We start from the raw sequence: 26,629 nt of genomic DNA on the forward strand, positions 1-26,629 counted from the left end.
TGACACTTTTTTGTGAAATGGTAGGGGTACAATGTACCCATTACTATTTGAAACGGGGGGTCGGCATCTGGGGGTCCCCTTGTAAAGGGGGCTTCCAGATTCCCGATAAGCCCCCCACAACCACCGGGCAAGGGTTGTGGGGATGAGGCCCTTGTCCCCATCAACACGGGGACAAGGTGCTTTGGGGGCTACCCCTAAGCACCCTACCCATGTTGAGGGCATGTGGCCTGGTATGGTCCAGGGGGGGGCGCTCCCTCGTCCCCCTCTTTTCCTGCGGCCTGCCAGGTTGCGAGCTTGGATAAGGGTCTGGTGCGGCTTTTTGGGGGGCCCCCACACCATTTTGTTTTAAATTTTGGCACAGGGTTCCCCTTAAAATCCATACCAGACCTGAAGGGGCTGGTATAGATTTTGAGGGGGACCCCTACGCCATTTTCTTTAAAAAAATTGGCGCAGGCTTCCCCTTAATATCCATACCAGACCTGAAGGGCCTGGTATGGAATTTGGGAGGACCCTCATGCAGTTTATTTTTAAATTTTAGTTCGGGGTTCCCCTTAATATTCCTACCAGACCCAAAGGGCCTGGTATGGATTTTTGGGGGACCCCATGCCGTTTTTTTTCAATGACTTTTATCTGTGTTGCGGGACCGACAATTCATTATAGCTGTGAGTAGTTTTAAATTACTTTTTTTCCTTTTAGAAATGTCATTTTGTGCAGGGACTGTTCTAAACACAGGAAAAATGTGGCATTTTACAGGCATACTATAGACACCCCCAAGGTATGACATTTAAACAATTTTTTATTGTTTCACTTTAAGCATTATTAAAATCACTGCTCCCGAAAAAACGGCCGTTTTTAAAACTTTTTTTGCATTGATACATGTCCCCTGGGGGAGGACCCAGGTCCCCAAACACTTTTTCTGAAGATAACTTGCATATTAGCCCTTTTGATTTTTCACGTTCGTGTCCCATAGACTTTAACGGTATTCGCGTGTTTGAACAAATTTTTTGCCTGTTTGCATGTTCTGCTGCAAACCGAACCTGGGGGGGGGGGTGTTCGGCTCATCCCTACTGATATATATCCAATTTTATTTTATGTACATGTGAGAGGACATACTGTAAGGGTGTAAGCAGCAGTACTGTAATATATAAGAGGGTGGTTAGGTGTTTGCTTCCGCAGGAGTTTTTTTTTATTATTGTTTGGTATAGAATGAAGGCTTTCACTGTATGACTGGTTGGATTAGCAAAGTTTTGTTTCATTTTCATTAACACGTCTGTATATAAATGGGACCTGAAGACGCCACACTACTTATTTACTTGTTATTCCACGTAGGCCTAAAAAAACTATTTCGGACATGGAGATATACTGCCATCTGCTGGATTTCTGGTGGAATAAAGCTCTGCATGACATTTCCATTTCCCAGGCAGCATGTTTCTTCCAGGGCAGTGCAGTAAAACATATTTAATTCCAATATTTATGATCATTACCTCTGCTCTAGTATATAATCCAGGAATCAGACATTAGCAGTTTTTTTTACACAGGTGCTTTATTTTGTCTGTGAGGTTCCCTTTCAAAGGAATCTGTCCTGACTCAAAATAAAGTTAGGTACACACTTTCATTTATTTTTTTAATTCAACCCACTGGGCTGAAAAAAAAAACTGAGGAGCTCGAGAGGTGCTCACTGTACTAACAATCCGATAGTAGTACAGCAATCTCCCTGCTATTGCGTTCTGAAAGGAGGATCTCCCGCCAGAACACACTGGCCAGCACTCACAGCCATTGGCTTAGAGCGCTGATCTGATGCCATTCGGCAATTGTTTTTCAGTCATGCCCCTTCGACAGAAGCTAGACAGGCTGCCATACACAGGGTTCTTAATGTCGGACGTTTTTTGTTGAACCAGCTGATATTGGCCAATATTGACCAGTGTGTACAGGGCTTAACTGTATGACAAACCTGTGATAGATAGAAGAGGACATTTTCTGATTCCAGTTCTTGATCACTGAAGTTGAATTCTATCAGCTTCACTATAAGTAATGTGAATGTATCAGAACATAGAACAGAGTACTTGTGTACTTTCTAATGTAGATGCTCAGTTGGGAAAAAATTATGTCCCTGAAAATTTAGGCTTGTAAGAGGAATTTAAAACAGCATTTATAGCACATAACCCTGGCATAATTCTTGTGAAGTCTTATCAAAGACTCATCACCATTCACAGAATGCAGAACCTTCGAGCATTTTTTCACCTTTCCATGTATTAAATCTTCTGCCCTTGTTGGTTTAACTTTGGATAGTAAAACATGTTTTTCTGTCAGTAAATACATTATACATTCCACTTCCTGTTTCTTGTCTGGTAAAAATCCCAAGCTTATGACATCATGCACAGCTCTCTCTCTCACTCTGGTGAGAGTTTGCCAGGAAGGTAGGTGGGTGAGTCATAAGAGGGCCAATCAGAGTTGCAGAGCTGGAGGTGTGCCTCTATGTGCCTCTGTGTAAATCCATGAAGTGAACAGGTAGCAGCTTCAGCTGCCCACAGTTAAAATGGATGCAGTCAGACTCAGTGGAGGGAGCTTTCTGCAACATATTTGGCAAGTACAGAATCACAGCATATATAAAATGATATGCAAAGTGGTTGGAGGGAAGCTTCAGAATGGCAAAGATATTTTTTTTACAAATTATGTGAGCAGACTGCAGTTCCTCTTTAACTGGGTTATTGCACCAACTTATAGCAATCTGATTGGTTGCTTTAATAGGAGCTAACAACAAACGATCAATATAATAATCTACACCTCCACTCTTGAAATGCAGGAACAGTTCAGTAGAGATGGCCTTGTGGTTCACCCGGTGGTCGGTTCGCGGTGAACTTTGCTCGTTCGCGATTCGCCAAACCGGCGGACTAATGGTGCTGTTCGCAGCGGACATATTCGTTTACATTGTGAAGAACTTTGACCCATGACACATCCATCATGGGGTACAGGACAGCCAATTGAGACATTTCAGCACATGAACATACCCCCTACCTTTTAAATAGACCTGATCTGGCGGCCCTTTTACATTCTGTCTTTTGTCAGTGTAGGGAAAGGACGCTGTGTGGAGCAGGGACAGTCACTGTAATCACTTGCTATTAATATTAGGTCCACAAAAGTCCTTTAAGGACTGGTATAGGTGTACAGTATATAGGGTTGTAATACACTTATAATATACTTTCTTTCAAATATAGAACGCATATTATAGTGCACTGCAGTGCTGACCGATTCTGCAGCTGTCTGTTCTCAGTGTAGGGATAGAGTTTGCTGTTTGGAGCAGAGACAGTCTGTAATTCACTAGCTAGCTACTATTAGGTCCACAAACGTCCTTTTAAGGACTGGTATAGGTGTACTATTTGATGTGCAGTAAAATACTTGCACATATAGAAAGCATAGTATAGTGCATTTCCACTGTGCAGCATTGTGACTGCTGAGCGGTTCTGCAGCGATACTACAAAGAGTGACAAACGCAATTAGAAAAAAGTATTATAACTGGTGTGATAGACCAGTGGCCCCCCAAAACGACAGATTGAAGCGGGGTGTTATATACCTTCTTCCACATATACTGCACTTCTCTAGAGACTTTTGTCACAGGGTCATTTAAAAAATGACAGGCAGAGGAAGAGGCAGGCCCTTCTGCAGGGGTGGTAGGGGTAGGGCAGGAGCAACAGGCTTGAGCCAAAGTGGGAAATTGCAGAAGGTGCGTTCAATTACGTCAAAGGATGCACCAGACTTGGTTGAGTGGCTTACTCAGCCTTACCCTTCTGCACCCTAATCATCCTCTCGATCTGCACCCTCTTCTTCACTCTCTGCTATGTGCACCCCCAAAGACACTACCACCAACACCACCACCACCACCATATACTCTCCGCTTGAGTCACAGGAATTATTTTCCAATCCATCACAAGACATTTCCGATGCGCAGCCATTCTTGGCATTGGATCAGGAAGAGGAGGTAGCAACAACCGCCACTCAGCAGTCTGATGACAGTACCCAGATCAGTCCAAGGAGGCTGGTCCCCGCTGTTGCTGCCTACTCCGAGATCTCTAATTATGCTGGTGTCAGTGCTCTCTATCTCGGTGCTGGTGTCAGTGTTCTCTATCATGGTGCTGGTATCAGTGCTCTCTATCTCAGTGCTGGTGTCAGTGCTCTCTATCATGGTGCTGGTGTCAGTGCTCTCTATCTCGGTGCTGGTGTCAGTGCTCTCTATCTCCGTGCTGGTGTCAGTGCTCTCTATCATGGTGCTGGTGTCAGTGCTCTCTATCTCTGTGCTGGTGTCTATGCTCTCTATCTCGGTGCTGGTGTCTGTGCTCTCTCTATCTCGGTGCTGGTGTCTGTGCTCTCTCTATCTCGGTGCTGGTGTCTGTGCTCTCTATCTCGGTGCCGGTGTCAGTGCTCTCTATCTCGGTGCCGGTGTCAGTGCTCTCTATCTTGGTGCTGATGTCAGTGCTCTCTATCTCGGTGCTGGTGTCAGTGCTCAGTCTCTATCGCGGTGCTGGTGTCAGTGTTCTATCTCAGTGCTGGTGTCAGTGAGGGAGATAGAAGCAGAGAAGCCAATCAGCAGGCAATGCCAACACCATGGCTGAGGATCAGCACTGGACTGGCACCTCCGGACCACCGCAGGTGGAGCCTTCATAGGTGGGGGTAAGGGCCGGGCAGAGGGAGGAGTCAGAGGCTCAAGCACAGGTTGGCACACTGGGACACTGGCACAGGACTGCGCTGCCCTGACTGTGGCACTGATCATCTCCTGCACCCCCTTCATAGCCTGGCCTGACCTTGCCTCTCCTCCATGGCCTTTATGCGCTCCTGAATTGTCAAAATTTAACAGATAAAAAAAAGAATGCTTATCGTTATCGATCTCAGATTCACTTAATACTACTGGTATGTCAGTGTCCATGTTGTGGGACTATGTGTCCACAGCTAGTAAGTATTTTGTGGCTGAAAATATGACCTGGAGGGTTTTAAGGTTCGCCTGCCATTAAAGTGAATGGGGTCCGCTGCGAACCTGAGGTTCGCGAACATTTGAGCACGTTCGCAGATCGCGTTCGCGAAACATCCCGGCGTTCAGCCTTAGTACCAGTTCACATATATGCGATGCAAGAAATCACACTGGAATTGTGCTGGTTCCCACATCGCATGTCACCTGCCGGCGGTTCACACTGGCATCTGCCTACTGCTGCAGGTGTCAATGCAAAGGTAATGACACCCCAGAACGGTTTGCAGATCACAGTGCGAACTGCCAAATGGTGCAGGAATCGGATCGTATAAGTGTGATTGCAGAGCGGACCAAAAAAAGGGTCCCGCACCATTTTGATGTGAATACGATGCAAATTTAGCAATACAATCAGTATGGCTGAGTTCGCACCCACAGACATCGCATGTGATGTTTAACATTGCACCAATGTGAACCCAGCCTAAAAGTATATGTGAACCCTCACCTTGTAAAACAACCCATTCAGTTTAGAATATAAATGCATGACTAAACATTTGTGTATATACTGTATAAATAAAAACATTATAAATACTATTTTCTTTTTCTTTTATAAGTGATCACAGGACCCTCTGTTAGACATGTCAAAAAATTTGTTTTGTTTCGTTCCGTTTCATTCCGTACGAAAAAAAAAACACGTATTTTGTAATTTGTGTGTGAAATTCAATTCGGATTAGTACGAAATACCAATTTTCATTAGGTTCGTAAACTTTTTGTTAAAATAACGAAAGTTAGTTATGATGAATTTATCATTATGAGGGGCTCCCACCATCCCTGTGCTGTGCTGGCTTCCTGGGTTTTTAACCTTTAGTTTCGTTAACGTTTCGTAAAAATAACAAAAGTTTGCTATGATGAATTTATCATTATGAGGGAATTTTGGAATTTCCAAAAATATGTAGCAGAAAACATATTGGCCTAAGTGTAGGAAGAAATGTGATCTTTTAAATGTTTTTTTAATTGGATATGTTTTATAACAAAAAGTAAAACATTTTTTTTTTTTTTTTTTCAAAAATGTCAGTCTTTTTTTGTTTATAGCACAAAAAAAAAAATGTGGTGGTGATTAAATACCACCAAACGAAAGCTCTATTTGTGGGGAAAAATTACATAAATTTTATTTGGGTACAGTGTTGCATGACCACAATTGTCAGTTAAAGTAACGCAGTGCCGTATCGCAAAAAATGGCCTGGTCATGAAGGGGGGGTAAATCTTCTGAAGGTCAAGTGGTTAAATATTGAATCCGCATATTTGCCTCTATGGTTATAGAATTAAACTAAATAAGGAGTGATGCTATAACAAGACTGGGGTGCAGCTTACATATGCCCGTTCCTAACTGACTCCCATTCTATATATGCACAATATGTACAATCAAAAAGAAACACTATACTAGGTGTACATAGCTTGACATCATGTATTTATCCAGTTGCCCATTGCAACATGAAGCAGGGGCTATGATTGCTTACTATTGGTAGCAGTTCTGGTTTAGCCACAGTTTTCTTATTTTATATATCTTTATTTTATGAGAGTTTACTAATTAATCTTCAGTACTTCAGTAATTAATCAGTACTGGCAGTTTTGTAATACAGTATTCAGTTGATCGGTTAATGATTTTTTTTGTCCTCTGATGTTCATGTGCTCAACTCTTTGCTATGTTTTATTACAGGTTGTTATTGTTCTTGGTATCTTCTTAAACAAAGGCCCCCGATGAAACGCGTCAGTAATATTACAGGAGATAAACAAATCTAATTGTATCAAATGTACGTTTGTTTTTATCTATACCATATATGGTGATGTATGCACCTATATTTTTAAGATTTCTTTAATAAAAAAATCTTGTAATTTTATATATATATATATATATATATATATTTTTTTTTTTTTTATTATTATAGTTGCCTATAAAGTCCTCTGTGTGTTTTTTTCTGTCTTGGGGGGGGCACTACAATTTTCTTTATGGTTACTTACACTTTAAGAGCCCCTGAACATAGGTGTGCGTGATATGTAAAAAAAAAAACATCTACGCCAAGTTCTAGGCCTGTAAAACCCCTTACTTTGCCTCCTCCATGTAATATGCATGGTCCTGGATAGGTCAGTAAGGCGGGGGCAGTGGAAGAGTCTGAACCAGAGCTCCATAGTCATATCTACAACTCATTTGTCCTACCTTAGGTGTGATTTAGGGTGCTTAGGCTAAAATGACTCTAGCTATGCTTTTTGTTGTTTCACTATTATGCTGGGAGAAATGAATACAGTGTTATACATTCCCTGCTCTGATATATTGGTTGATCGGTGCATTCTATGATATGTCAGACCATCTGTTCAGCATTAGTTTGGGAACACCTGAGTCTTTTCAGATCCCGGTTTGTAAACCCTGTGTTGTTTAGTATTTGGCAGGGATGAGAACATTAATCTCTTCTTTCACAGACTTAGCCTCAGCGAACCTTTGTTGCCAGAAGCCAAAGATCTCACTCACAGCTAAAATCTGTTATTATTCCTTAACAGAAAGTGACAGGCAGCAGACACAGCCAACATGTCTTCTTACATCACCTGTCACTCCTGTGTGAATCTACATTTGTTACAGCAGTAAGCAATAAATGAAACATTGTTAAGAATGCTAAAACTCAGTAGGGGAGATATACAGAGCAGCAGGTTTTTTTTTTTCAAGCTATTTATGTTTCTGCTGTTTATGTAACAATGATAAGAAAAAAAAAAAAAGTTACATACATTTGGAGTACATTTTATATGAAACAGGAGAAATCATCAGCGCAGTCACTAAGGACAAGAGACCACAAAACACCTACCGCCAAATATACACAAGGCAAAACCACATAAACTTCAGTGGAGCTATAATACAATAAAAAAGTCAATGGGGGTTATTTACAAAAGGCAAATCCACTCTGCACTACAAGTGCACTCGATGTAGATCTGAGGGGAAGATCTGAAATGAGGGGAAGCTCTGCTGATTTTTTCATCCAGTCATGTGCAAGCTAAAATAATGTTTTTTATTTTCCTTACATGTCCCCCTCAGATCTACAGCGACTGCACTTTCAAGTGCACTTGTAGTGCAAAGTGGATTTGCCTTTAGTAAATAACCCCCTATGTGTCAGAAAACACTCTGAATTCAAATATTCCTAAATAACAGACTAGTGGCAGTACTACCGCCCACACCGATTGTGTTCCCATAAATATATCAACTGCAAAAAAATATATATGAATAGGTGCCGCTCAGTACACATATTATAACTTATACCTTATAATATGTTAACCGTATAATATGCTAATACCCTAATAAATCTGGTTAAACAAACAACTCAATGCAAAGTGCTGTGCAAATTGTTGGTGCTATATACATCCAGTATTATATTATTATTATTATTAACTCAATGTGAAGAAATTAAAATATTAACACAAAAGTCTCAAATGTCCATACATTCTTGCAAACATGCATATTTGTGGTACTATAGTGAGGAAAATAATTATTTGACCCCCTGCAAATTTTGTAAGTTTCCCCACTTACAAAGAAAGGAAGGGTCTATATTTGTCATCATAGGTGTATTTTAAATGATAGATACAGAATATCAACCAAAAATCCCGAAAAAAACACGATACATATGTTATAAATTAAGTTATAGTTCAGTGAGTAAAATAAGTATTTGATCCCCAAGAAAAACATGACTTAGTACTTGGTGGAGAAACCCTTGTTGGCAAGCACAGAGGTAAGATTTATTGTAGTTAGGGACCAGGTTTGCATGCATTTCAGGAGAAATTTTGGTCCACTCCTTTTTACAGATCTTTTCTAAATCCTTAAGGTTTCTTGGCTATCGCTTGGCAACTCAAAGTTTTTATCTCCCTCCATAAATCTTCTATAGAACTAAGGTCGGGAGACTGACTAGGCTACTCCATGACCTTAATGTGCTTCTTCTTGAGCTACTCCTTTGTTGCCTTGGCAGTATGTTTTGGGTCATTGTCATGCTGAAAGACCCATCCATGACCCATCTTCAGTGTTCTGGCTGAGGGAAGAAGATTCTTATCCAAGATTTTACAATACATGGCCCCATCCATTGGCCCCTCAATACGGCAAAGTCGGTCTGTACCTTTAGCAGAGAAACAGCCCCAAAACATGTTCCACCTCTGTGCTTGACTGTAGTTGTTATTAGGGTGTTATTAGGGTCATAGTCAGCATTTTCTTCCTCCAAACACAGCGTACAGCCATGTACAGCCATGCCAATGAACATCTAAATGATTCAAAGAAGGATTGGGAGCAAGTGCTATGGTAATGCATTTTCCTATGTATACTGTAGGCTACCCAGTAATTATAACTTAAAGCAATGATGTTGATTTACTAAAAGAGTGCAAAATCTGATGCAGCTCTGCATGGTAGCCAATCAGCTTCTAACGTCTACTTGAGCTATTAAACGTTGACACTAAAACGTGAAAAGCTGATTGGTTTCTTTGCGAGCTGCACCAGATTTTGCACTCTCCAATTTTAGTAAAGCTTAAAGTGGTTGTTAAGCCACTTTCACATCATCATACCACCCCTTCTTTTCTAATCCTGTGTGCCCCTGTGTGAGTGATATATAAAAAAGCCTGCTGTACCTCATTTCACAGCTTTTCTTTGCAATCACATGATCGGCTGGCTTTCTTCTCTTCCCATCTGATAGATGCAGCAGGTGGGGCCAGGATTCCCTCACTGACATCACTCGGGAGAGGAAAGGAGAGAGAGAGACAGCCGATCATGTGATCACAGAGAGGAGCTCTGAAATTAAGTATAGCAGGCTTTTTTTATAAATCACTCACACAGGGGCACACAGAAAAGAACACAGAGGGGATGGTATGAAGATGTGAAAGTTATTTGAGCAACAGGAGTTGAGGGGGCAGGCACTGTCACAAGCTGACAGACAGAGAGGGGAGGGGGAGAGCACAGAGGAGACAGATAGCAGGCTGCGGATGACGGAGGCATGTATGGATAACTACTGTGTCAGAGCTCAGCAGCCCTGATATATCGGAGTCAGCGTACAGGGGAGGGGGCGTATAGCCAAGCAGTATCAGCCAGGTATTACAGGTGTTACAGGGGGCCAAATGACACAGCACAAGCACTGTGTTGTATAAAATGCCCTAAAGGAACAGGGTTTTTTTTTTGGGGGGGGGGGGGTTAACAAACTCTTTAACCCCTCCTAAATTAAAAAACAGCTGAGAATGGGGTACAATACACTATAGCGATATAATAGTACAAGCCTTATTTACTAAAGAATTTGAGAAGGTTAAAACAATAAATTCACTTTACTTACTCCAATCATGTAAAAAGAAAATCCCTGTTTGCTTATCTTATCTGCACATGATTGAATAATTAAAGCTAAACCAGGTATGATCTTTATTCCATACTTACATTGGCCTAGATATTTTTATATGTATACTTGGATTAGTAAGCATTTCAGGTTTAAATAGTCGCAGCCTCATATTTTGATAGGTTCAATTTAAAAATATTTGTAATCATTTTTGTGGTCACATGCACAAAAGCAGTTTTGTTTCAGAAGTGTGTATGTGTGCTCATGTGTATATACTAGCTTTAAATAGGGCCATAGGAGCAGGGAATTGAGCAATTGCAGATTGTACTCTACTGCCCATTATTATAATATAAAATGAAAGCATATCTAAAACCCCAAAGAAAAGATGTAATATATTGCAACTTATCAGTCTTTGAAGTAGTACTAAAGCAAAATACATCTTAACCTAAAAAAAGTACAGAGTGACTAACAATCAGCTGAATTTATTAGCATACCTTTTCGGCTTGTTCGGCGTTGCTTGCCTGAACTTCTGGTCAAGGAGCGCACCATGGTATGAGAACAGATCATTCCCTGACTCCTCCCTTGCAACTTCATGTTGCATGATTTGAAGCACCAAGCACTACCGCCCATTCATACCCTGTGTTACTCCTCACTACATCAACATGCACAGGTAGTACCCAAGGACAGCTTGTCTCTCTACCAGGAGCACACCCATAATAAGAATGGCTGCAGTGGACCATGCAAAGGAATGGTACCACACAAGAAAAGGAAACGTGCTGCAGCAAACTTATGACCAGCTCAATGAAGAGAAAAAGAGAATCTTTTAAAGAAAAAAAAAAAAACAGCAGACGAGCTAGGTAAGCTGCTATAATTGTTATGAAAAATTTACAGTTTAATAACACTTTAAATGCAATGACAGCGTAATTTTCCTTTTTCTGGGGGGGGGTTTCTACCTTTTCTTTAGCTGGTGATCCTGCCAGTAACACACTTCCTATCCTAGACTGTATTGTCACCCTAGGTTTCTCTTCTAAATTGGACTACAAATGCTTCTTTCTAGCCTAACTCTTGTGCCCCATACACACGGTCGGATTTTCTGACAGAAAATGTGTGATCGGGTCATGTTGTCGGAAAATCCAACCATGTGTGGGCTCCATCTGACTTTTTCCGTCAGCTCTTCCGACGCACAAAGTTTGAGAGCAGGATTTAAAATTTTCCGACAACAAAATCCGATCGCATAAATTCCAATTGTGTGTAGACAATTCCGACAGACAAAGTGCTCAGAATAAACTAAGAGATGAAAGCTATTGGCTACTGGCCCGTTCCCAACGTACGTGTTTGACGTCACCTCGTTCAGAACGATTGGAAATTCCGACAACTTTGTGCGACCATGTGTATGCAACACAAGTTTCGTCCGAAATTGAAGGATGGATTTTGTGGTCGGAATGTCCAAACGTGTGTATGGGGCATTAGGCACCAATCACACCTGAGCGATTTTCAGCGATAGCTGCAGCTGCTCGTTTTTTTTAGCTATTTTTTTTTGTTTTTTACTTGAGCGTTTTTGAAGGGGCACCATTAATTTTAATGGGTCTACCTCCACTCCAAAAATGCTCAAAAAGAAGCTCATGTACCAAATCTTGGCACAGAGCCAGCAGCGTTTTTGTGGTTGCAATTTTTGCCGCTATTGTACCACAATTTGTTGCTCAACAATCACAGAAAATCACACCACGTTTGTGGTGCCGTTAAGAAATAAGGCCATTGCAAATGCGTTTTTCGGGAATCGTAGGTGGAATCTCTGCCTTTCCGCCTGCGATCCAGAACGTCCAGGTGTGAATGGAGCCTCAATTACACAGGAGGTGGGGTCGCATTTTTTGTACTTGCAGAAAATTTAGTTTAGCTTAACAAAAAAAGAAAATGAACACAGCCACTACATCTATAGTAAAGACAGGCAAGCTGTTCTTAGGTTTACAAACCCTTTAAGCAGAGTGTGTCAGAGAGAGCTGCTGTGAAAATAAGATCTCCAACAGAAGAGCAAAGTAGCAAAAACATATATTGCCAACATAAAAAAAATATTGAAATATGCACAGTATATATTATAATATACAATCATATATGATATAACACTTTAAAGACTTTTTTTTTTAGAAAATTATCTGCAAACAAAGAAGTAAACCAAATATTTGTATTTACAGAAAATTGGAATTATTTATTAGTCTATAGTTTTCCCCCAAAAAAACAAAAAAACAAAACAATTATGTTATTATCAACACTTGTTTCTAGGAATCACCTACATTTTAGCAGTGATATACAGTGGACCCATACACAATAAAATGAATTAGTAAATAAATAAACTAAATAAAAAGTATAGCTAGCCTGTAGTTCTGGATACTTTAATTTCTACTGACAAGCAAAAAGCAAATAATAACAAGTCAGACTAATTCTACATGAAGGCAAATGTTTTGACATTTTTCCTTGACAGACTGTGATGAAGAATGAAGGGATTTTTTATTACTTACATTATCATGGGACTCCTTCAACGAGAGTGAGACACAAGTTATAGCTGCTCCTCTGTGATTGCTCTTTCATGAGACTGTTGAGTCCACTCTCTGGATCACATGTACATGAGCAGATTAAAACATTTGTCATATTGGGATTAACAGTCAGAAACCAGCTTCCAGGTTAGGGTACTGGAGTAATATATTGGAGTACCACTATACTCACATAGCTGTTGTTTTATTGTTAGGAGAACCAATGATATGCTCTATTATAAATTAGATGCCCATAGAGCTAAATTCCCTAACCTACCCCCCATTAGATAATAGCTACGGTTATTATATTCCTGTAAATTTAGAGAGTTGGCTTGGCAGAGGTTTTCTACCAATATATAAGGACAACTTATGTCAGCAGATTATTAACAAATATCATAATGTTTATAAATGGAAATGGGAGACAGTACATTGTGCAAAATGAGCCGCCATTAACCTCTGTAGCCAGGTGAAAATCACATTATTCAGTTCCAGGTGGCCCAGTAAAAGATTGCTTACATCCACATTAACCAGAGAAAAAATGTATTAATAACCCAGTTTATATAAAAATGTGCACATATTGGTTGGCTGCTGACTCCAAGTCTATACAATAACATTATGTTTTAATGTACCACTCCAGCTGTGACATGCAAAAGGACATTCTGTACCACTCTCAATCTGACCAATGAGAATATACAGTATATAGATGTCTTGTGTGTATATGTGTGTGTGTATATATATATATATATATATATATATATATATATATATTATATAGATAGATAGATATTCTATCTATCTATCTATCTATCTATCTATCTATCTATCTATCTATCTATCTATCTATCTATCTATCTATCTATATATATATATATATATATATATATATAGATAGATATTCTATCTATATATCTATCTATATTAGATAGATAGATAGATAGATAGATAGATCTATATATATTAGATAGATAGATCTATCTATATCTATCTATCCAGATAGATAGATAGATAGATAGATAGATAGATAGATAGATAGATAGATAGATCTATATATATTAGATCTATCTATCTATCTATATACACCCCCCACATTTTTGTAAATATTTTATTATATCTTTTGATGTGACAACACTGAAGAAATTACACTTTGCTACAATGTAAAGTAGCGATTGTATAGCTTGTATAACTGTACATTTTCTGTCCCCTCAAAATAACTCAACACACAGCCATTAATGTCTAAACCACTGGAAACAAAAGTGAGTACACCTCTAAGTGAAAATGTCCAAATTGGGCCCAATTAGCCATTTTCCCTCCCCGGTGTCATGTGACTCGTTAGTGTTACAAGGTCTCAGGTGTAAATGGACAGCGGATGTGTTAAATTTGGTGTCATCGCTCTCACTCTCTCATATTGGTCACTGGAAGTTCAACATGAAACCTCATGGCAAAGAACTCTCTGAGGATCTAAAAATAATAATTGTTGCGCTACATAAAGATGACCTAGGCTATAAGAAGATTGCCAAGACCCTGAAACTGAGCTGCAGAATGGTGGCCAAGACCATACATCGGTTTATAAGGACAGGTTCCTCTCAAAACAGGCCTCACCATGGTTGACCAAAGAAGTTGAGTGCACATGCTCAGCATCATATCCAGAGGTTGTCTTTAGGAAATAGACGTATGAGTGCTGCCAGCGTTGCTGCAGACGTTAAAGGGGTGGGGGAGGGGGGGTCAGCCTGTCAGTGCTCAGACAATACGCGGCACACTGCATCAAATTGGTCTGTATGGCTGTCATCCCAGAAGGAAGCATTTTCTAAAGATGATGCACAAAAAAGCCCACAAACAGTTTTAAGACAAGCAGACTAAGGCCCCATGATCACGGGACGCTGAGGCAAAGTACTCTGAATATAAATTATGAGAGGCCTTAGCGCTGATATGATAAATATGTAGGGATAAAAAATAGAGAAAACCTGAATGATTAGGCTGTGATCATATAAGTGTTCTGTCACTCTAATAATGTTATAAATGATGGTGCGCTCAAATTAATTTTCTATTGATTTACTGCTCAAGGTATAGGTACTCCTTATGCATCTACAATTGCTTAAATATAATGTACCTTCCTCACAGACATACACCAGGCGATGTTAACTACTGTGCAAAATACGCAAAATAATTGCATCAAGTATACTGTGCAAAAATTGCTATATGTGTGCAAACATACATCTAAAGTGCTTCATCATGTGCAGATTATGCAAAAATAATAATAAATAATGTGCGGAGAAAATTATATGCAAAAAGGATTGCTGTAAACTCAAACAAATTATCAATGTACAACAATATACTTATATAGGCCTCATTAGTACCTATATAATAAAGTGCAAACTAAATATGCAAAAATACTTATAAATGCCTCATTATTACACCTATAATACAGCACAGGATAAATATACAGATAAATCCTTAATAGTCCCCAAAAATATGTGTGCACAAATTAGCTGTGCAAATTGCTGTGCAAAAATGTATGTGCAAAAAATTTGCTGTGCAAATTGCTTAATTATATCCACAAAAAATCTTCTTGATAAAGTCACGTAACATGTGATGCAACGCGTCGGGTTTAGCCGCGTTTGTATGCTGCGTTTAGCCACGTTTAACCGTGTTTGCGTAATAGCATTTATTAAGATTACATCATTTAAGACCCTCCCCAAGCTCAAAAAACATTGTAAGTTAACTATTTCAGCCATTTTGACCAGAGAGCCTCTATTTCTGTGCTTTTTTTGGAAATGGATCACATAATAAGCATATGTGAGGATATGCTCCTGACATTGTTCTTGATGAGTCTAGAACGACGTAGAACATTGTGTGAGAGGTCCAGAGTCAGAGTTTGTCGCTATTGGACCCATCCTTTGATTGCGCAGCGAATGTCGGCAGAATATTATGTAAACATGTACATACAGCTGTGTACCTACCCCGACAATTTTTTTAATTTCGCACGCACGTCCATTGCCACATTTGACCTTCTACTTGAAAAAGTACGACCCAGTCTGACACTCATGGACACCAACACGAGGAAGAGTGTGTCACCAGAGGAACGTCTGTTGGTGACGATCAGGTATGTGCATATATTTATATATAGATATATAGATGTACAGACGTATTATTTTTGTTTTTACTTTATTTTTTCTATATTTTAATTTTTTTCCATCATATTTTTGTCTTTTCAGGTCTTTTAAAAACGCTTATAAACGAAAATGTGTCTAAACGCCAGTACCGCGTTTAGCCGCGTTTGGCGTCTGAAACATGGAAATCTTCGGCGTCTGAACCCATTTTTTTGCTATCAAAGAAACGCTATTAAACACAACTGCATAAAAACGGCAATAAACAAGACTGTGTACATGGTCACATAGGATAACACTGAATGAGTTCAGGGGTAGTTGAAAAAAGCGTCCAACTGCCTCTGAACGTACGGCCTAAGGGCCCCCATATATGGTGGGGCTTGAACCTGGACTCACTGTGCAAGCGCAGTACAGGGCAGACACTATGTGATGGGGGACACTATTTGATACATCACAGGCACTTGGGAGCTACTGTTCATTAACCACTTGCCTACAGGGCACTTATACCCCCTTCCTGCTCAGGCCTTTTTTCAGCTTTTAGCGCTGTCGCTGTTTGTATGACAATTGCGCAGTCATGCTACACTGTACCTAGATTACATTTTTATCATTTTCTTCACACAAATAAAGCTTTCTTTTGGTGGTATTTTGGGTTTTTTCTTTTTTACAAAAAAAATAAAAATTTGAAAAAAAATGTTTACTGTCAGTAAATTTTGTAATTAAGTAACTTTTCTCCTTCACTGATGTGCGCTGATGAGGTGGCACTGATGGGCACTGATAGGTTGAACTGGTGGGCATTGATGAGTTGGCACTTTTGGGCACTGTTGAAGTGGCACTTATGGGCACTGATGAGGAGGCACTAATATGCTGCACTTATGTGCACTGATATGTGGCACTGGTGAGCACTGATAGGCGGCACTGATGGGCACTGTTAGGTGGAACTGGTGGGCACTAATAGGTGGCACTTATTGGCACTGATAGGTGGCACTGGAGGGGACTGATAGGCGGAACTGGTGGGCACTGATAGGCAACACAAATAGGTGGTACTGATGGGCATTGATGGGTACCACTGATGGGTGCCACTGATGGGCATTGGTGGACAGCAGTGATGGGCATTGATTGGTAGCACTGATAGGTGAGACTAATAGCCAGCACGGATTGGCATAACTAATGGGCACTGATTGGTGGCACTTGTGGGCAGTAGGGCACTGATTGCTGGCAGTGTTGGGCACTGATTGCTGGCAGGCACTCATCGCTGGCACTGATTTGTGGAACTGGTGTGTCTTCTGTAATCAGGGCACTGATGATCAGTGCCCTGATTACATGTGTAGATGTCTCCTGTAAGGAGATGCCGCTGATAGGCTCTCCTTGCCACTCACTGTCAGTGTGAGGCAAGGAGCGCCTATTAACAGCATCTCCGTGTTTACATGTGACCGGCTGTGATTGGACATAGCCAATCACATGATTAATCACTTGCTTACTGGGCACTTAAACCCCCCTCCAATCCAGACCAATTTTGAATGACAATTGCGCGGTCATACAACACTGTACCCAAAAGAAATTTTATAATTTTTTTCCTCCAAATAGAGCTTTCTTTTGGTGATATTTGATCACCTGTGCGATTTTTTTTTTCAAAAAAGTAAGAATACCGAATTTTTTTAAAATTTTTGTTTTTAATTTTGTTTTAAAATTTTATAACAGTTATAATTGTTGTCTGTCATTGATGTACGCTGATGAGGCGGCACTGATGGGCAGCGATAGGTGGCAGTGATGGACACTGATGGGTGCAAGTGATGGCCACTGATCGGTTACACTGATAGGCAGCACTTCTAGGTGGCACGGATTGACACCACTGTTGGGCATTGATAGGTGGAACTGATGGGCATTGATAGGTGGCACTTGTGGGCATTGATAGGTGGTACTTGTGGGCATTAATAGCTGGCACTTGTGGGCATTGATAGGTGGCACTTGTGGGCACTGTTAGACTCTATAAATGAGGCATAATCACCTCTTCCGTTTCGGAACCGATGTCCCTTTAAGATAAGCCAGTGATCTGCTTTTTTTTTCTCCTCCGCTGTCAGCGTGTAGGGCACGCACAGGGAGCGTGCACAGGGGAGGCCCTCCTGGGAATTCACATCCGCGATGTGGCCATCATTCGGCCATGACACGGAGGTCAGGTGGCTAAAGAGCCGTGGACACGGCTTTTTACAGAGATTGGGGTCGAACCATGTCCTAGCAACACGGCGCGGCTGTGATCGCCCTGCTGCATGCCCCCGCAGGCACGTGAGAGCGCCCATTCTGGGATGCCATCATATGACGGTGTACCAGAACATGAGCCTCCCCACTGTCATTTGATGGTGGGTGGGCGGCAACTAGTTAAGGGAACCATGAATGCCAATATGTACTGTGATATACTGAAGCAGAGCATGATCCCCTCCCTTCGGAGACTGGGCCACAGGGTGCAGTATTCCAACATGATAACGACCCCAAACACACCTCCAAGATGACCACTGCCTTGTTAAAGAAGCTGAGAGTAAAGGCGATGGACTGGCCAAGCATGTCTCCAGACCTAAACCCTATTGAGCATCTGTGGGGCATCCTCAAATGAAAGGTGGAGAAGTGTAAGGTCTCTAACATCCACTAACTTTGTGATGTCATCATGGAGGAGTGGAAGAGGACTCCAGTGGCAACCTGTGATGCTCTGGTGAACTCCATGCCCAAGAGGGCTAAGGCAGTGCTGGAAAATAATAGTGAACACACAAAATATTGACAATTTGGACATTTTCACTAGGGGTGTACTTACTTTTGTTGCCAATGGTTTAGACATTAATGGCTTGGTGTGTTGAGTAATTTTGATTGGACAGCTAATTTGCACTCACTACTTTACATTGTAGCAACGTGTCATTTCTTCAGTGTTGTCACATGAAAAGATGTAATAAAATATTTACAAAAAATGTGAGGGGTGCACTTACTTTTGTGAGACACTGGGGGTTATTTACTAAAGGAAAAGCACTTTGCACTGCAAGTGCACTTGGAAGCAAAGTCGCTGTAGATCCAAGGGCAACATGCAAAGAAAATTTAAAAAAACAGCATTTTAGCTTGCACATGATTGGATGATAAAATCAGCAGAGCTTCTACTCATTTCAGATTTACCCCTTAGATTTAGAGCGACTGCACTTCCAAGCGAACTTGCAGTGCAAAGTGGATTTGCCTTTCATAAATAACCCCCACTATGTTTGTGTGTGTGTATATATATATATATATATATATATATATATATATATATATATATATATATATATATATATTACACACACACATTATCTGTTTGGTGCAGTATCCTTTAAATGACAGTGACAGACCAGAGGTCTAGCATGGTACATGTGCCTGCAGCAATGCTGTTATTGCTTATGGCAATCAAAGTTGCTTCTGCTATGATTAGACAAAAAATGTTTTTGGTTGTCAATATTGATGAAAATGTATCTAAAGTCAAAACCTTTTTTTTATTTTTATTTTACTGTTAGTTTTTGTCTGTGTAACAGGGAGATTCGCTTTATTTGTTTCTATTTGTTCTGGGGACCATTGCCTCTGGGATTTAAATTATGGGAAAATCCAATTGGGACAAATGTTCCAGTAACAGTTGTTAAAAAAATATTGCATCAGCCTGTAACTAAAATCACTTGAGATCAATGACACACTTTGGAACACATTACTTTTTATGTGGTAGAAGGAAACTTTTGAGTGTGTGATTGCACAATTAATAGTACTTCTATTGTGTATTTTTTTTTTTTTTTTTAAGTTGAGTAAACAAAAATCCCATGTGCATCCCTAGCTTGATGTTGATGTAAACTGCTACATTGTATAAAACGTCAGGGATTACAGTAAATTATTATATCACAATATTTTGTTACTGGTGTATACATTTTGAATAAGGTGTTACTGAGATTTGATCTGGTGCATCTCTGTCTGCATAGCAGATTTTGGTAGGTATTTAGGATTCTCCTGCCAATTCCTTCCCGTTAAACCATTTTGCTGAACTAATCGTTCTAATGGTTTTAATACCTCACAAAGCATGTCATATTAAAGAGTCACAGTGAGGCAAAGTACCAAAATCCAAGTTAATCTTTGAACAGTAAATACAAGACAAGCTAATTATTTAACTTTGCTTTTAATAGGATTGTTTTACCAACTTGGAGCTGTGTAGCTGTGGTCTATGGACATATGCTGAGCAGGTACATTTATATTGTACAGGTACTGTAGATTGGATGAAATTGAAAATAACAACCCAAAACAACAAACTACACCTGAACTGATGCAGTAAATGTGTATTAATACTCACTTGCATTATTAACATACTTACATACACAGAGAATTGGATTGATAAGGTAGCAAAAGGGGCATTTTCCCAAAGCCACTCTAAAAGAAGGGCCCCCCCTCTATACCTCTCTTCTGCAGCCCTGAAATCCAATCACTGGCTGCATTTTGCCACCTTAACATTTCCAGAATTTGCCCCTTCCTGACTAATGACACCACAAAACAACTTATTCACTCCTTGGTTATTTCCTGCCTTGACTACTGCAACTCCCTCCTCATTGGCCTACCCTTACACAGGCTATACCCCCTTCAGTCTTTTATGAATGCTGCAGCTAGACTAATACACCATACTAACGGATCCATGACTGCTGCTCCTCTCTGCCAATCCCTTCACTGGCTTCCTCTACCCCACCATATATAATTCAAAATACTAACTACAACATACAAGGCCATCCACAGCATTACCCTCACACATAACCAACCTCATCTGCAGATATCACCCAAATTGTCCTCTTGCTCCAAAGGCCTGGTGTTCTCTAGCACCCTTTTTACCTCCTTCCATGCTTGCCTCCAGGACTTCTCCAGAACCCAGTTAGCCCCTACCCTGTCCCTCTTTAGGCATTCCCTGAAAACTCACTTATTCAGGGAAGCCTATCTCACCTCTACCTAAGACCTGTACCCGAGTCACTTCCATCAGATCATCCCCGCAGCTATTGTTTTTTATACCACCTCCATCTACCTTTAGATTGTAAGGACCATGAACAGGGCCCTCCTTTTCCTTCTGTATTTAACTGTAGTGTAATTGTACTGTCCCCCTCTACATTGTAAAGTGCTGCATAAAACTGTGTGTGTGTGTGTGTGTGTGTGTGTGTGTGTGTGTGTGTGTGTGTGTGTGTGTGTGTGTGTGTGTGTGTGTACACGTGTGATCTTAGAATTATGTTTGCATTCTAAAAATGTGTGACTGTCATTGAGAATGTAAGCTAACTCTGTGTATAGGGGGCCCCCTGAACCTGAAGTACATCGGGGCCCCCCCAACCTGAAGTGCATCGGGCCCCCAAGGTCTTAATCTGGCTCTGAATACACAGTACATTGGTATACTTCAACAGACCTATTTTGCTCTTGAAACATTCAGGACCCATTCAAAAATACATTACCCCAACATTTCATATTGCTGATACAATATTGAAAAGCAACTAATCCCTGAGATTTAAAGTGTTTATTACCCCAAAATTTCACATACTCGATATGTGTCTGTTGTATCATGTACTTGTGTTAAAAAGTTTCCTGGTCTCTTTGCATTGTTTCCTTTTTGGGAAATACCTGATAATACTACTAGCCCCCCTGCCTTCCTATTTCAAACTAACCACACTAGCCATGAGTGCACATCCATCTCAGTGTGGCCAGATTTCTTCTTTGTATTCTACTTGGAAGTATAGCTGCCCTGTACTCCAGTACCCAGACTTGTGCTGACACGTCCCCCGCACAGTTCACTGTGTGCTCCTGTTTCACTGCTTCCTGTTGACATGCCCCGTGCAGTCTACACCACCACCTCTCTGAGCCCCTTATACAGCGGAGAACAGAGGTCATGTAATCACTTATAAAGAAAGAAAAAAAAGGATTTAGCATTTTTTGTATATTTATACACAAATGTTTTGACTTGTATTTCTATTTAACCACTTAAGGACCAGCCTCGTTTTGAGATTTTGGTTTTTACATGTTTAAAACAGTTTTTTGTTTTTTTTGCTAGAAACTTAATTAGAACCCCCAAACATTATATATTGTTTTTTTTCTAACACCCTAGAGAATAAAATGGCGGTCGTTGCAATACTTTTTTTCACACTGTATTTGCACAATGGTCTTACAGGTGCACTTTTTTGGAAAAAATTCACTTTTTTGAATAAAAAAATAAGACATCAGTAAAGTTAGCCCAATTTTTTAAAATATTGTGAAAGATAATGTTAGGCCAATTAAATTGATACCCAACATGTCACACTTCAAAATTGCGCCTGCTCATGGAATGGCGTCAAACTTTTACCCTCAAAAATCTCCATAGGCGATGTTTAAAAAATTCTACAGGTTGCATGTTTTAAGTTACAGAGGAGGTCAAGGGATAGAATTATTGCTCTCACTCTAACGATTGTGGTGATACCTCACATGTGTGGTTTGACCACCATTTTCATATGCGGGCACTACTCAAGTATGCGTTCGCTTCTGCGCATGCTCGTCGGGACAGGACATTTAAAAAAAAAGAATTCTTATTTATTTTACTTGATTATATTTATTTTTACACTTTTTTTTTACACTGTGTCACTTTTATTCCTATTACAAAAAATGTAAACATCCCTTGTAATAGAAAAAAGCGTGACAGGTCCTCTTAAATATGAGACCAGGGGTCAAAAAGTCCTCAGATCTCCTATTTGGACTTAAATACAGTAAAAAAAAAAAAAATGTTGTTATTTGAAAAAATGACATTGAAAAAATGTGCCTTTAAGATGTATGGGCGTTTGGACATTGCCGCAGAGACCACTTTTTTCTTGTGGCCGATCGCCGGCCGAACACAGGGATACCAGGGTTATGGCAGATAGGAAGGGACGTACATCGGCATGCGGCGGTCGGCAAGCGGTTAAACTGAATGGGTTGTTTTACAAGGTAATAGTTCACTTATACTTTAAAGAGGAACTGCAGTCTGCTCACATAATTTGTAATAAAAACATCTTTGCCATTCTGAAGCATCCTTCCAACCAGTTTGCATATTATTTTATATACAGTCAGGTCCATAAATATTGGGACATTGACACAATTCTCATCTTTTTGGCTCTATACACCACCACAATGGATTTGAAATTAAACTAACACGATGCTTTAACTGCAGACTTTCAGCTTTAATTTAATTAGCATTTACATCCAAATCAGGTGAACAGTGTAGAACAACAGTTACATTACATCATTACAACAGTTCTTTCTTGTTAAAAAAGAAATTAGACCAGTTTGTATATGTGCCTCCCACTTTTTAAGGGACCAAAAGTAAAGTGTGCTATATGCTTTTGGAATCTGTTGCTGTCAACTCTCAATATGAGTTCCAAAGAGCTGTCACTATCAGTGAAGCAAGCCACCATTAGACTGAAAAAAAACCAAACCCATCAGAGAGATAGCAAAAACATTAGGTGTGGCCAAATAAACTGTTTGGAACATCCTTAAAAAGAAAAACGCACCTGTGAGCTCAGCAACACCAAAAGACCCGAAAAAAACTGTGGTGGATGACCGAATATTTCACAATAGTTGGCCAGATCAAGAACAATCTCCACTGTGTCAAAGGCAACAATCAAGAGAAAACTTCACCAGAGTGAATACAGAGGGTTCACCACAAGATGTAAACCATTGGTGAGCTCAAAACAGGAAGGCCAGATTAGAGTTTGCCAAACAACATCTATAAAAGCCTTCACAGTTTTGGAACAACATCCTATGGACAGATGAGACCAAGATTATCTTGTATCAGAGTGATGGGAAGAGAAGAGTATGGAGAAGGAAAGGAACTACTCAAAAGCATACCACCTCATCAGTGAAGCATGGTGGTGGTAGTGTCATGGCGTGGGCATGTATGGCTGCCAATGGAACTGGTTCTCATTTATTGACTAAAGCAGCAGGATGAATTCTGAAGTGTTTCAGGCAATATTATCTGCTCATATTCTGCAAAATTCTTCAGAACTCATTGGACGGCACTTCACAGTGCAGATACACAATGACCTGTAGCATACTGTGAAAGCAACCAGAGTTTTTTTAAGGGAAAGAAGTGGAATCACCTGACCTGAATCTGCTTGAGCATGCATTTCACTTGCTGAGGACAAAACTGAAGTGAAAATGCCCCAAGAACAAGCAGGAATTGAAGACAGTTGCAGTAGAGGCCTGGCAGAGCATCACCAGGGATGAAACCCAGCGTCTGGTGATATCTATGCATCCAGACTTCAGGCTGTAATTGACTGCAAAGGATTTCAAACCAAGTATTAAAAAGTGAAAGTTTGATGGATGATTGTTAATCTGTCCCATTACTTTTGGTCCCTTAAAAAGTGGGAGGCACATATACAAACTGTTGTAATTCCTACACCGTTCACCTGATTTGGATGTAAATACCCTCAAATTAAAGCTATAAGTCTGCAGTTAAAGCACATCTTGTTTGTTTCATTTCAAATCCATTGTGGTGGTGTATAGAGCCAAGAAGATTAGAATTGTGTCGATGTCCCAATATTTATGGACCTGGCTATATACTCCCTCCCTCAATTTCATGGAGTCCCCCTTGAGTAAAGCTGGGTTCACACATGTGAGCTGCGAATTGAAGCTCCATTTTCACAGCTAATTGGCAAAGAAGTTGTTCAGTGTTTCACGTCAGTTTTTGGTCAGGATTGCATCAGTATCAGGTCAGGTTTACATCAGGATCAGGGGAGGATTTTATCCTGTTCACAATGGAATGCATCTGCGAATCAGATGCATTCCCATAGAAGATAACGTGCTTGCAATTCGCACTGCAATTCCCAGAAAATGCACACTTTTTTGGGCAATGCGGAGTGCGAATGTAACACGCATATGTGAACCAGCCTCATTCAAATGAACGTATAAACCGCATCCAATGCGCATAGGTGTGAACCCAGCCTAAAGGTTTCCCAGGTGTAACTACTTTAAAAATATACAAAATGAATGATACTTGATATTTTATGTAGCATGATTAATTTCTACAGATCTAAACATTTTATATTTTTACTCATGATGCTTGTTTTATGCATAATTTTGTTTATAGCACAAAAAATAAAAACCGCAGAGGTGATCAAATACCACCAAAAGAAAGCTCTATTTGTGGGAAAAAAGGACGTCAGTCTTATTTGGGGAACAGAGTCGCACGACCGTGCAATTGTCAGTTAAATGGACGCAGTGCCGTATCCCAAAAAATGGCCTGGCCATTAACCACTTTGCATCCAGGCCAATTCTGACACTTCGCTCCTACGTGTAAAAATCATAATTTTTTTGCTCTAAAATTACATAGAACCCCCAAACATTATATATGTTTTTTTAGCAGACACCCTAGAAAATGCAATGGCGGTCATTGCAACTTTTTATCTCGCACGGTATTTGCGCAGTCATTTTTCAAACACATTTAAAAAAAAAAAAACAGTAAAGTTTGCCCAATTTTTTTTGCATAATGTGAAAGATGAAGTTACGCCAAGTAAAAAGATACCTAACATGTCATGCTTCAAAATTGCACACGCCCGTGGAATGGCGCCAAACGTTGGTACTTAAAAATCCCCATAGACGACGATTTTTTTACTGGTTACGTATTTTGAGTTACAGAGGAGGTCTAGGGTTCGAATTATTGCTCTCGCTCTACCGATCCGGCGACATCCCACATGTGTGCTTTGAACACCGTTTTCACATGCGGGCGGGACTTACATATGCGTTCGCTTCTGCGTACGAGCACACGGGGACAGGGGTGCTTTTAAAAAAATAATGTATTGTTCATTTTACATAATAATTTTTACACTTACACACACACAAAAAAAATTGATCACTTTTATTCCTATTACAAGGAATGTAAAGGAATGTAAACATCCCTTGTAATAGGAATATGACATGACAGGACCTCATTATCGTGAGATGTGGGGTCAATAAGACCCCACATCTCACCACTAGGCTGGAAAGCCTGAAATAAAAGAAAACAAAAACGATCCTTGCTTCCCAGCCGAGGCGGCACCGTTTTTTTTAACGCAAAGGGCAGGTGTGACATCATAACATCGCGCCCAGCCTCCGACGATCATAGAGACTCCGGAGACCATGCGGTCCGCTGGAAATCTCTATGATCAACATCCGGGGCCGGCGGATCCTCTGTCCGACTGACCGATCGCTGCGGTGAGTCGGTAGAAGCACCGGAGGACGTCCCCTTTCACTTCCCGTAAGAACGATCAAGCGGTGGAACAGCCACTATTATCGTTCTTATTTTGTAGAGAATCATCGGCTGAAAATGCTGAAAATAATGTTGTGCTCCTTCTCTGTGCCGTAATATATACCCTTCCTACTGAATTTGGAAGTGAATTTGTTGGGAAATAATTGTGATTAAATATCTCAGGGTGTTAGACCCCCTAAAGTATTTCTAGGTCTCTCCCAACAAAATAATAGAAAAAAGATTTTTTTATATATTTAAAAAACGCCTTTATTTATTCATTATTTATTAGATATTTGAATGATGTCTGTAGCCTCAGGCATCATTCAGATATACCACCGCAAAGTTGAGGCCGTCATATGACGGCTTGCGGGTGGCAAGTGGTTAAGGGGCAAATCCTTCCGGGTGTCAAGTGGTTAAGATAAAAAAACCTTCTGCCTTTAGAACTACTTTAATGGGAACACAGACAAACAGAA

The 26,629-nt window shown here is 40.3% G+C and overlaps 1 protein-coding gene across 1 annotated transcript in view; it reads right to left on the bottom strand.

Moving 5' to 3' along the window:
* SAMD7 (sterile alpha motif domain containing 7) overlaps nt 1-12,883 on the bottom strand; it is a 120,374-nt gene extending 107,491 nt beyond the window's left edge. The window contains exon 1 of the mRNA XM_077488008.1: nt 12,804-12,883. The gene's annotated coding sequence lies outside the window, so the exon portion shown is untranslated. The remainder of the gene's footprint in view (nt 1-12,803) is intronic.
* Nucleotides 12,884-26,629: the final 13,746 nt, after the last annotated feature.

The sequence above is a fragment of the Lithobates pipiens genome, unplaced genomic scaffold (assembly GCF_037356315.1).
Source record: "Lithobates pipiens isolate NorthernLeopardFrog02 unplaced genomic scaffold, aLitPip1_a1.2 Scaffold_18, whole genome shotgun sequence".
Lineage (NCBI taxonomy): Eukaryota > Metazoa > Chordata > Amphibia > Anura > Ranidae > Lithobates > Lithobates pipiens.